This window comes from Triticum dicoccoides, chromosome 7A (assembly GCF_002162155.2).
Source record: "Triticum dicoccoides isolate Atlit2015 ecotype Zavitan chromosome 7A, WEW_v2.0, whole genome shotgun sequence".
In the NCBI taxonomy this organism is placed as follows: Eukaryota; Viridiplantae; Streptophyta; class Magnoliopsida; order Poales; family Poaceae; genus Triticum; species Triticum dicoccoides.
In genome coordinates this window covers 518,736,933-518,749,227 of record NC_041392.1, presented here as the reverse complement: position 1 = coordinate 518,749,227, position 12,295 = coordinate 518,736,933, and positions in this window count along the sequence as shown.

Genomic DNA, 12,295 nt, shown 5'->3' with positions numbered 1-12,295 from the left:
CACCAAATGTTCTATTTTGAAGTGTTTCACTCATGGCGTTACCTTGCAATGTCTTCACATTTGGTTTGGCTTCGATCTCAACATATCTTCATGATTATCTTCACTGTGTTGATTATATATATATATACTAGTGTTCTGTCCTCTAAAGCATTCACTTATAGTTATGTCTTCATGTTGAATCTTTTGAACTAAGTGAATGTGATCGGACCCTAACCTCTCTATGCTTTCTATCTCAAATTCTATCTCTCCAAGTCATATGCATTCTATTGAAACTATCAAATGTCTTCTCTGTGCCCTTGTCAGCAGAAGACACAGAGACAGCCATTAAGTCCGTTTTCAATGCTCATTCATCCACATGAAATCCGGAGAAGTAGGAACGACCACCCGACAATCCTGGCGTGCGTGGGACGTGGAACAAACCCCAAAATTCCGCATGATGGCCACGTGTTACTCAGATGCGAATCGCCAGGGGCACCTATGTAATAGCGCAGTGCCGCCCATGTACCTATAAATACACACTCACAATGGTCATTATCTCTTCTTCCACCCTCGCACAAACCCTAGCGCCACCGCTAGCCCTCGACGACGCCGGCGACGAAGCGCTTCGCTACCGCAACCTCTCCGACGCCGTCTTCACGCCGATCACGGACATCGTCCTCTCCGCCGTCGCCGTAGGTGTCCTCCGTCGCCAAGTTAGGGCACGGAAGATTGAACTGCTCGGCCTCATCTCCCACTTCGTCTAGCAGTTCTTGGTGTGGTAAATAAAACTCCCTTTTACAGCACTGTTGATCCTATGGATTTATCCCTTTCTACCACTAGCAGTTTCTGTTCACACAAGTTAGATCTCCCTCATACTGCATCTCATAACATGCCTAGTATATTCACTTGTGCTTCACAAAGTAGTTAGATTCCTCACTTATACTGATCTGTGGATTCGTACAAATCTGGAACCAACTTCTTATCTATGAGTGAATGTCTTCGCACGATGAGGTCAATGTCTTCTAAACTGATTTATCTTCAAAATCTTCTAAGAATGCATATGACCTCTTCCCCTTCCCTCGCACCTTAATGCTATCACAGGTACATGTCCGTGGGAGAATCCTTTGGTTCTCATAGTCTGCGTTCATTTGCAGAATTCTTACAGCATCACATAAATTCTCCTGAAGCCAGTTCCTATTGGTCCAGCAAGAGAAAGCCTTTGAAGCCTTTGAACGTCTTGAAGCCTTTCAAGTTAAAGTTTATGGCTTCAGAGAAAGCAGCAAGGAAGGGGGGCAGACAGCGTCGTGGCGGAACATCCAGAGATCTGCCAGATGAACTCGCAGAAATATACAAGACAAATCCTGAAGAGGATTACAGTCAGCACAAAACCTGAATCCAATGGATTCGATGATATTGGGCAGAACAATGGTTCAAATACTGCTTCATAACCCAAGAGTACGCTGAGAAAAGTGCCATCAAAAGACCGTGGGGAGACATCCTATACAAGAATCTTCTACCCAGGTCCAGAGATGAAGCCATTGCCCAAGACTTCTATCCATGCATGGTCCGTGGGCCACAGCCTGATGATGCACATCCGTCGTCACTACTCTGGTGTCGTGACGACAATCTGTTCAAGCGCAACTTCCAGTTTGCCCAAAACTCAGCGAAGCAGAACAAGAAGAATTTTGGGTTAGACTTCAACCCTGGTCCCTCAACACCGAGGGCAGATGGCACACGAGAAGCAGAACCCAATGTCATCGGTCCTTACGCCAACCTTGAAGGCCTCATCACCCGCATCTTAGTTCAAGGAACTGCAGTGAATGAGCCTCCAGCTGACACTGAATCAGAAGAAGCTCCTGCAGTGCTGAAGCCAAAGAAGATGAAGAAGCCTAAAGCTTCAAAGCCTGCCCCTTCACCCAAAATTTCAAGGGCGAAGCCACTGGCAACTGCACCTCCTGAAGACAGTGTGCAGTCTGAAGACTTATCACGCATCTCAAAGCCCCAGAAGGCCAAGATGCCTCTACCTCACACTGGCCAAGAGCTCACTATTGCTGCCATTCTGCGCAATGATGACATTGATCTGTCAAGTGACGAAGATCTTGCAAATGACACTCTTGAGCAACTCATCAAGAGCAAAGAAGAAGCAGAAATCTTCAATGATCTGCCGCTCTTTGACGTCACCATCATCCACAACTTCATTGACGAGTGGTTTGACATGCCAAACATCAGCTTTGATGATCTGCAGCTACCCATTGGCCTCAGTGTCGCCTTCCAAGGAGCCATTGCTTCAGAACTAGCCATCGCCCAGCGCATTGTTGAAGTCAAGCAGAAGATTGACTATGAAAAAGCTCAGTTCAAGAAGCATATGGCCAAGCTCGGCGTGCAAGAAGTGAAGAACTTCAAGATCATGATGCACGAGCTCAAGGAAAACTTTCTGAAGAAACGCGCAGAAGCTCAGGGTTCGCGTGAGCGCATGAAGACTCTGGCTGACAGATGTGTGCAAGCCTATAATGAGGCTGAAAAACGCAAGGCACTTGGGCGTCCTGGCATCGACCCCAGGATGGCCGCGAAGAAGAAGAAGAAGCCTACTACGGCTGAACCCGACGCCCTAAGGCAAGACGAAGTTCCGATTGTCTTCCCAACTGCAATGACTGGCTCGAAGCCAAAGAGCCGGTCAACCGCTTCAGAGCTCAAGAAGACCAGAACTGCTGAGGCTGAAGCAAGGAAGAGAAAATATCCTGAAGCATCTGCAACTGCCCCCTCTAAGAAGAAGAGGAAGACCAAGAAAGATCGGGCTGCTCCCACAGAGCCCTTGATGGTTGAACCCATTTCTATGGTCTCTCCTGAAGCTGAACGCCAACTGACTGTCCATGAGCCTGCTTCCACAGAGGCTCACGAAGCTGAAGACACTCCAACAGCTGATCCCATCACTGCTGAAGACATTGGTCAACATGACAATGTAGAAGATGATGCAGTCCTTCCTTAGTTTGAACACAGCGAACTCATCAGCATTGGTCGTCCACTGACGCCAATTGCACAGGATGCTTCATGGGCGGATCGCCCACAAGAGGAAGAAGACAATGAGGCCCAGCCCACTCAAACTCCACAGGCATCGCCCGCGTTGCACAGGCTTTGCAAAGGTCCAAGGCCTCAAGTCTTTGCTGAAGACATTCCGGCTGCATCAGCCGAAGACGAAGAAGTACCACCAGTCCCCCCGTCTCACCAAGAAGCAGTTCTTATGGAGAACATGCTTGTGTCCGACCCTCCAGCTCGTCAAGTGGAGGATGAAAATCGTGAGGCTGCCACAACTAACAATGAAGCTAATGTGGAGCCCTCCCCACCAAAAGCATCAGAAGACAGCGAAGCCACTGATCCTGACACTTCTGTTCCTGAGTCTGCTGCTGGTCCCCAGTTCGACTATCATGTTGAGCACAGGCCTCAGGTACAGAAGCCAATCCCAAGACTGCCAAGGTTCCCAGGTCCTGCATCAGCACCTGGCTCCTTCAACATCAATGGCTTCAGGGTAGACAATACATTCTTCAATAGCTCCAAGAACCCCTACTCAAGGGAAAGGATTTCATCAGATCGGTTCTGGAGCTATCCTCAGCGAAGCTATTACTCATGCATACTGTACAACCAAGGTCGCATCTTCCCACACAAGCGCCTTGATGTTGAAGCTATAGCTGGTCTGCCCTGCCTAGAAGAAGCTTTGGATTGCTTCAAGCAAGTTAGACTGCTGCCATTCATAACTGACCAAGAGCATTGGAATGAAGAGCTGCTGCTCCAATTCTATGCCACACTCCACATCCGTGGGTACAACAGAGATCCGAAGACTTGGGTCCTGGAGTGGATGATCGGCAATGTTCATCACGAAGCCAATGCATTTGACATCATTGAGCTCACTGGCTTGCCCACTCCTGGCGATCTCTTCGAGCAAGGCTGTCAGCTGCATACTGAAACTATTGAGAGCATCTTTCAGAGGCCTGAACCTGATATGAGTCAGATGCTCAGCATGATGAAGCCATTGCCCCAAGATGCTGCTTATCCCACAGTGTTCTTCGTTGAAGACCTTGAGTATCTGCCAAGAACCATCTATCACATCATCAGGCGGACTCTCTGGACCATTAAAGGACACTCTCCAAATGCCAAGATTGAGGGTGCAATGAAGACTTTGATATTCTATATCCTTCATGGCAAATGCTTCAATGCACAGGACTTCTTCATACGCCAACTTGCTGCATCAGGCACTGATCTGTTTGGTTTGAAGTTCTACGCCCCTTGGGTCATGCGATTGATCAAGCTTCACTCTGCTATCTCGTATCAGCCCTCAGCCCGCAACCATCGTATCTTCTTGCCTGATGTGGATACCTCTGCTGAAGCCATCTATCCTGAGCCTGCCAAGCAACCTCTAAGCCTTCAGAATGCAGAACACCAGAGTTTCACTCAAAACATTGAAGGAGTTGAAGCAGTCTCTCGGGTGTATCCTTTGGCTGGCACTACACGTGCACCACGCCCTGCTTCCACTGAAGCCACTGAAGCCACTGACAGCACAACTGCTCCAAGACCCAAGAAGCGCACTCGTGTTCTCAACGACCGAGAGCTTCTTGTGGCTCTACATCAGAAACAGGATAGGCATCATGACTGGTTGAAGCGTCAGATGAAAAGCCTCTTGGTGGATGTTAATTGCATTCGCAATCTTGCCACCAAGAATGCTTTCGTTGCCCATGAAACCTATCACCGCACATGGAAAGGTCTCTCGATGATGTGTTCTGAAGCTGATCTTCAAGAGGATGGCTTCACAGAGCGATTCAAGTTTGACTCCACACCTCCTCGAAGGGCTGTGCTGCGAGGAACTCCATCGCTTGAAGACTCTGAGTTCTCTTCATCTGCTACAATAGTGACTGCCAGAGTTATCGAGGATGAAGACGATGCTACCTCACCGCCACCTTCTTCAGCACCACCAAACACCACCAACGACCCTGCTGCTCATGGGAACGAGTAGAAACTCTATGTCTTCAAACCTTTTTGGTCCTTACTAACAAAAGGGGGAGAAGCATATGGGGTTGATAGTCTTCAAGCGGGTCCATATGGGTGGGTGCTTTATATTTTGCTTCGTGCTTACAACTCTCGTTTTGCTTCATTTGGTTCTTTAAGTTGTAACACTAAAACTCGATGGTCGTCTGCTACTTGTTTGCCACCTTGTTTTGCGAAGATAAATTCCGCATGTGCGACGATAAATTCCGCACTTAGATCATTCTGCAGACGTCCATTTTCCATTATGCATGACATTATCTTCATATACTTTTACTTGCATAGTGGATTGTCATCATAAGTTGAAGTGCATCTCCACAAGTACAACCTGCCATGTGCATTTGCATTCCAAAAGAAAATTACTTATATGCACATCTTCAGGGGGAGCCCTTGCAACTTATGAAGACAATTCCTTATCCTTTACAATTTCACAGATTATATTCCCCGTTGAAAATTTCAACTAGTTTGTCATCAATCACCAAAAAGGGGGAGATTGTAAGTGCATCTAGTGCCACGCCTTGTTGGTTTTGGAGTATTGACGACAAACCTAGTTGAGGGACTAATGTGTTTGTGAGAATTGCAGGATAACACAGGTAGAAGTCCCTCATTGATTCGGTTTTCCTACCAGAGATGACCCCTAAAAATGTTTGAAGACATTGAAGACAAAGGTGGTATATGAAGATATTCGCATTGAAGACTATGACAAGAGAAGACACCACATGAAGCCTATGGAGCTCGAAGACTAAGATCCTTCGTAGTTATTTTTCATTTGTGTTGATTCATAGGAACCACCGTACTGTTAAGTGGGGTCCAAGAGAACCAGTCAGAATGACTGAAGTGATGCCTAATTAAAAACCTATGTCTTCGAGTGAATATTATGAGAGCTAATCTTGTCCAGAGTCGGACAAGTCAGCTTTGCTTGTAGCCCAAGTAGAGTTGTCGTGTGAGTTTGAAATCTGACCGTTGGAACACGTGTCAGTTCCTTAGTGACCAAGGGTCATTTCGGACAAATCAGGTCGGGTTACCAAGTGGCTATAAATAGCCCACCTCCTACAACCATAAACGGCTGGCTGCTCAGATTCAGTGCACGGCTTTTGTCATTTGAGAGCAACCCACCTCGAAGCCTTTGAGAGAGAATTCCTTGCGAGGATAAAGCCCTAACCAACCAGAGCCAGAGAGAATTGGGCATCACTTAAGTCTTCTTGTCTGAGTGATCTGAAGACTTATTACACTTGAGAACTGTGCATCCTCCAGCCGGTTAGGCGTCGCGTTTTGAGCATCCAAGAGAAATTGTGGATTGCCGGTGAACGAAGTCTGTGAAGGTTTGGGAGTCTACCTTGAAGACTTACCAGAGTGATTGGGCGAGGTCTGTGTGATCTTAGCTCAAGGAGAATACGGTGAGGACTGGGTGTCCTGAGCTGCGTGTTCAGGACTGGGTGTCCGGGACTGTGTGTCCTAAGGTTTAAATACCTAGCCGCTCCAACCAGACGTACAGTTGTCACAGCAACTGGAACTTGTCCAACAAATCATTGTCTTCAACGAGTCACTGGTTTCATCTTCACTTCCCTTTACTTACTGTTACTCGTTGTGAAGTCATTGCATGTTTGCTCTATCTTTTGTCTTCACAATGTGAATGTATGTTCTATTTGGCTTCATAATATCTTCCTACCTGATCCTTACTACACTGTAGCTATTTGTCATTGTGCTTTCACTCTATTGAATACTTGACCATGGCTTGCCTAGTATAGAATACCTTCCGCTGCATAGTAATAGGCATATCTCTACTGTTTGTCTTCATAACTTCCACGTTTTGAAGACTTTCATAAAAATCGTCTATTCACCCCCCCTCTAGTCGATATAACGCACTTTCACTACTGAGGTTCAGTCAGTCACTGAGTGGTTAGCAACCACCTCAGCTGGAGAGATCCGCAGTTTTCCAGGACTCGCGGGATATTATCGGAGATTCATTGAGAATTTCTTTAAGATTGCAAAGCCCATGATAGAGTTGTTGAAGAAGGACACCAAGTTCAAATGGATAGATGAATGTGAGGCAAGTTTTCAAGAGTTGAAGAAACGATTGACTACAGCTCCAGTGCCAATTCTGCCAGATATACGTAAGGATTTCCAAGTGTATTGCGACGCGTCTCGCCTAGGACTTGGAGGTGTACTTATGCAAGACAGAAGAGTTGTTTTGTATGCCTCACGACAGCTTTGACCGCATGAATTAAATTATGCCACGCATGATTTGGAGTTAGCAGCCGTAGTGCATGCACTCAAAACCTGGAGACATTTTCTTATTGGAAACCATTATGATGTGTACACGAATCATAAGAGTTTGAAGTACATTTTCACACAGAAGGAGCTGAATCTCAGGCAAAGGAGATGGTTGGAACTTATAAACGATTATGATATGAAGTTGCACTATCATCCAGCCAAGGCCAATGTCATAGAAGATGCTTTGAGCCGGAAGAGTTACGCCAATACCCTCGTGAGCGGAGGATTGCCAACGGAGTTAGCTGAAGATCTCAGGGAGCTACGTTTGGAGATAGTCCCTAGAGGTTTTGTTGCAGCATTAGAAATTCAGTCGACATTATTGGGAAAAATTCGAGAAGCTCAAAAGGATGATAAGGAAATTGCTCAGATAAAGGAGAATATGAGCAAAGGAAAGGCCCATGGTTTTCGTGAGGACGAGCATGACACCTTATGGTTTGAGGACCGTGTTTACGTGCCCAATAATGCAGAGATCAGGAAGTTGATACTTCAGGAAGCTCACGACTCACCATACTCGATACACCCTGGAAACACCAAGATGTATTTGGAATTGAAGGAGTGTTTCTGGTGGACTAGTATGAAGAAGGATATTGCCAAGTATGTAGCCGTATGTAATGTATGTCAGAGAGTGAAGCCAGAACATCAGAAGCCAGCAGGATTACTGCAGCTGATACATCTCCAACCTATCTATAATTTTTGATTGTTCCATGCTATTATATATTTTGTTTTGGATGTTTAATGGGCTTATTTATACACTTTTATATTATTTTTGGGACTAACCTATTAACTGGAGGCCCAGCCCAAATTGCTGTTTTTTTGCCTATTTCAGTGTTTCTCAGAAAAAGAATATCAAAGGGAGTCCAAATGGAATGAAACCTTCGGGAGCGTGATTTTTGGAACAAATGTGATCCAGAGGACTTGGAGTGGACGTCAAGCAATCAACAAGGAGGCCACGAGGCAGGGGGCGCGCCTACCCCCCTGGGCGCGCCCTCCATCCTCGTGCGCCCCTCATGGCTCCACCGACCTACTTCTTCCTCCTATATATACCTACGTACCCTGAAAACATCAGAGAGCACCACGAAAAGCTAATTCCACCGCCACAACCTTCTGTACCCGTGAGATCCCATCTTGGGGCCTTTTCCGGCGCTCCGTCGGAGGGGGCATTGATCACGGAGGGCTTGTACATCAACACCATAGCCTCTCTGATGATGTGTGAGTAGTTTACCTCAGACCTTCGGGTCCATAGTTATTAGCTAGATGGCCTCTTCTCTCTCTTTGGATCTTAATGCAAAGTTCTCCTCGATTCTCTTGGAGATCTATTCGATGTAACTCTTTTTGCGGTGTGTTTGTCGAGATCCGATGAATTGTGGGTCTATGATCAAGATTATCTATGAACAATATTTGAATCATCTCTGAATTATTTTATGTATGATTGGTTATCTTTGCAAGTCTCTTCGAATTATCAGTTTGGTTTGGCCTACTAGATTGATCATTCTTCCAATGGGAGAAGTTCTTAGCTTTGGGTTCAATCTTGTGGTGCTCGATCCCAGTGACAGTAGGGGAAACGACACGTATTGTATTGTTGTCATCGAGGATAAAAAGATGGGGCTTATATCATATTGCATGAGTTCATCCCTCTACATCATGTCATCTTGCTTAAAGCGTTACTCCGTTCTTATGAACTTAATACTCTAGATGCATGCTGGATAGCGGTCGATGTGTGGAGTAATAGTAGTAGATGCAGGCAGGAGTCGGTCTACTTGTCACAGACGTGATGCCTATATACATGATCATACCTAGATATTCTCATAACTATGCTCAATTCTATCAATTGCTCAACAGTAATTTGTTCACCAACCGTAATACTTATGCTATATTGAGAGAAGCCACTAGTGAAACCTATGGCCCCGGGTCTATTTTCCATCATACAAGTTTCCAATCTATTTTATTTTGCAATCTTTACTTTCAATTTATACCATAAAAATACCAAAAATATTTATCTTATTATTATTATCTCTATCAGATCTCACTCTTGCAAGTGGCCGTGAAGGGATTGACAACCCCTTTATCGCGTTGGTTGCGAGGTTCTTATTTGTTTGTGTAGGTACGAGGTGACTCGCGTGTGGTCTCCTACTGGATTGATATCTTGGTTCTCAAAAACTGAGGGAAGTACTTACGCTACTTTGTTGCATCACCCTTTCCTCTTCAAGGGAAAACCAACGCATGCTCAAGAGGTAGCAAGAAGGATTTCTGGCGCCGTTGCCGGGGAGTCCACGCACAAGTCAAGACATACCAAGTACCCATCACAAACTCTTATCCCTCGCATTACATTATTTTCCATTTGCCTCTCGTTTTCCTCTCCCCCACTTCACCCTTGCCGTTTTATTCGCCCTTCTTCTATTCATCTTTCCATTTGCTTTGATGTCTTACTTGGCTCGTTTGCTCGTTTGGTTGGAATAGTTGTTTATTTATTGCTAAATAGAGAACCTAAGATCTATGGATCCTCATCTGCTTGGTAACCTTTTTAAGAGATCCAATTATGATGAACCAATTGCTAGTGAGTTTTGTGCACTAGATTATCTTTATGAAGTTTTGCTTGAAATTCGTGAATCTAAAAATTGCGATGAAGTACTTTATGAAGTGATTCATGATAGATCTTTGAATAAAAAGCATGATTGCAATGATGATAATATAAATTCTATTAATGTCAATTGTGCTTATAATATGCAAAACCCTAAGCTTGGGGATGCTAGTTTTGCTATGACTATTATTTGTTGCAATGATCATGATTGGGGTGATTCTTCTTTTGATCTTAAAAATTTATTTAAGCCCCATGATGAATATGAGATTGATTATAATGTTATCAATGATATTGAAAGTGGGTTTGGAAGTGTGTCAACTTTAGAGCCCGCATATTTGGAGAATGTTCAATCTTATGAAGTTTTTGATAAAAGTGGGTTTGGAGAGGTCATGACTTTAGTTAATGTTAATCCCACTATTTTGGAAGAGTGTCAACTTTGCATACATGTGGATCGTGTTAAGAATATGTTTTGTGATAGCTATATTGTTGAATTTGCTCATGATCCTACATGTAATTATTATGAGAGAGGAAAATATGGTTGTAGAAATTTTCACGTTACTAAATTACCTCTTGTTATGTTGAGATTGCTATTGTTTCTTTCCGCTTCCTTGCATATGTTAGTTTTTGCTTATCTTGATAATTTGTTTGCCTGTAAGATGCCTATGCACAGGAAGTATATTAGTCTTAGATGTGTTTATCACGTGTTTTATGATGCTCTCTTTGTGCTTCAATTCTTGTCTTTCATGTGAGCATCGTTGAAATCTTTTGCCTAGCTAAAAGGCTTTAAAGAAAAGCGCTTGTTGGGAGACAACCCAATATTTTTCCTTGCTGTTATTCAATAAATAATTTATCTAGCCTCTGTTTTGGTTGTGTTTTTTGTGTTTAATTAGTGTTTGCGCCAAGTAGAACCGTTGGGAAGACTTTGGGGTAAGTCTTTGTAATCTTGCTGTAAAAAACAGAAACTTCAGCACTCGCGAGAATTGCTCCCATTTTTTATTGGAGAGTGCTATTTCGTTAATTATTTTTGAAGATGATTAACAGATAAATTCCTCACATCCAGAAATTCATTTCGGAATTTTTGGGGTTCCATAAGTATTCAAAACCTACAGATTACTACAGACTATTCAGTTTTTGACAGATTCTATTTTTTGTGTGTTGTTTGCTTATTTTGATGAATCTATGGCTAGTAATAGAGTTTATGAACCATAGAAAAGTTGGAATACAGTAGTTTTAACACCAATATAAATAAATAATGAGTTCATTACAGTACCTTGAAGTGGTGGTTTGTTTTCTTTTACTAACGGGGCTCACGAGATTTTATTTTTAAGTTTTGTGTTGTGAAGTTTTCAAGTTTTGGGTAAAGATTTGATGGATTATGGAACAAGGATTGGAAATAGACTAAGATTGGGGATGCCCAAGGAACCCCAAGGTAAAATCCAAGGACAAACAAAAGCTTAAGATTGGGGATGCCCTAGAAGGCATCCCCTCTTTCGTCTTCATCTATCGGTGAATTTTTGGGGCTATATTTTTATTCACCACATTATATGTGTTTTGCTTGGAGCGTCTTGTATGATTTGAGTCTTTGCTTTTTAGTTTATCACAATCATCCTCGCTTTATACACCTTTTGAGAGAGACACACATGATTCGGAATTTGTTAGAATACTCTATGTGCTTCACTTATATCTTTTCAGCTATATAGTTTTTGTTTTAGTGCTTCACTTATATCTTTTAGAGCACAGTGGTGGTTTTATTTTATAGAAATTATTGATCTCTCATGCTTCACTTATACTCCCTCCGCCCAAAAATAGTTGTCATCAAAATGGATAAAAAGGGGTGTATCTAGAACTAAAATACATCTAGATACATCCCCTTTTATTCATTTTGATGACAAGTATTTCTGGATGGAGGGAGTATTATTTTGAGAGTCTTAAACAGCATGGTAATTTGCTTTAATTGTGAAATTAATCCGAAGGTGATAGGCATCTAAGATGAGCATAATAAAAACTTCCATATTGAGTTCATTGAATGTCATGAGAAGTTTGATACTTGATAAGTGTTTTGAGATATAAAGGTGATAATATTAGAGTGTGCTAGTTGAGTAATTGTGAAATTGAGAAATACTTGTGTTAAGGTTGGCACGTCCCGTAGCATGCACATATGGTAAAAGTTGTGTGACAATTTTGACACATAAGGTGTTCTTTTATTGCTTTCCTTACGAGTGATGGTCGGGGACGAGCGATGGTCTTTTCCTATCAATCTATCCCTCTAGGGGCATGCATAGTAGTACTTTGCTTCGAGGGCTAATAAACTTTTGCAGTAAGTATATGAGTTCTTTATGACTAATGTGAGTCCATGGATTATACGCACTCTCAACCGTCCACAATTTTCTAACCTCTATGGTACCGTACATTGCCCTTTCTCGCCTTGAGAGT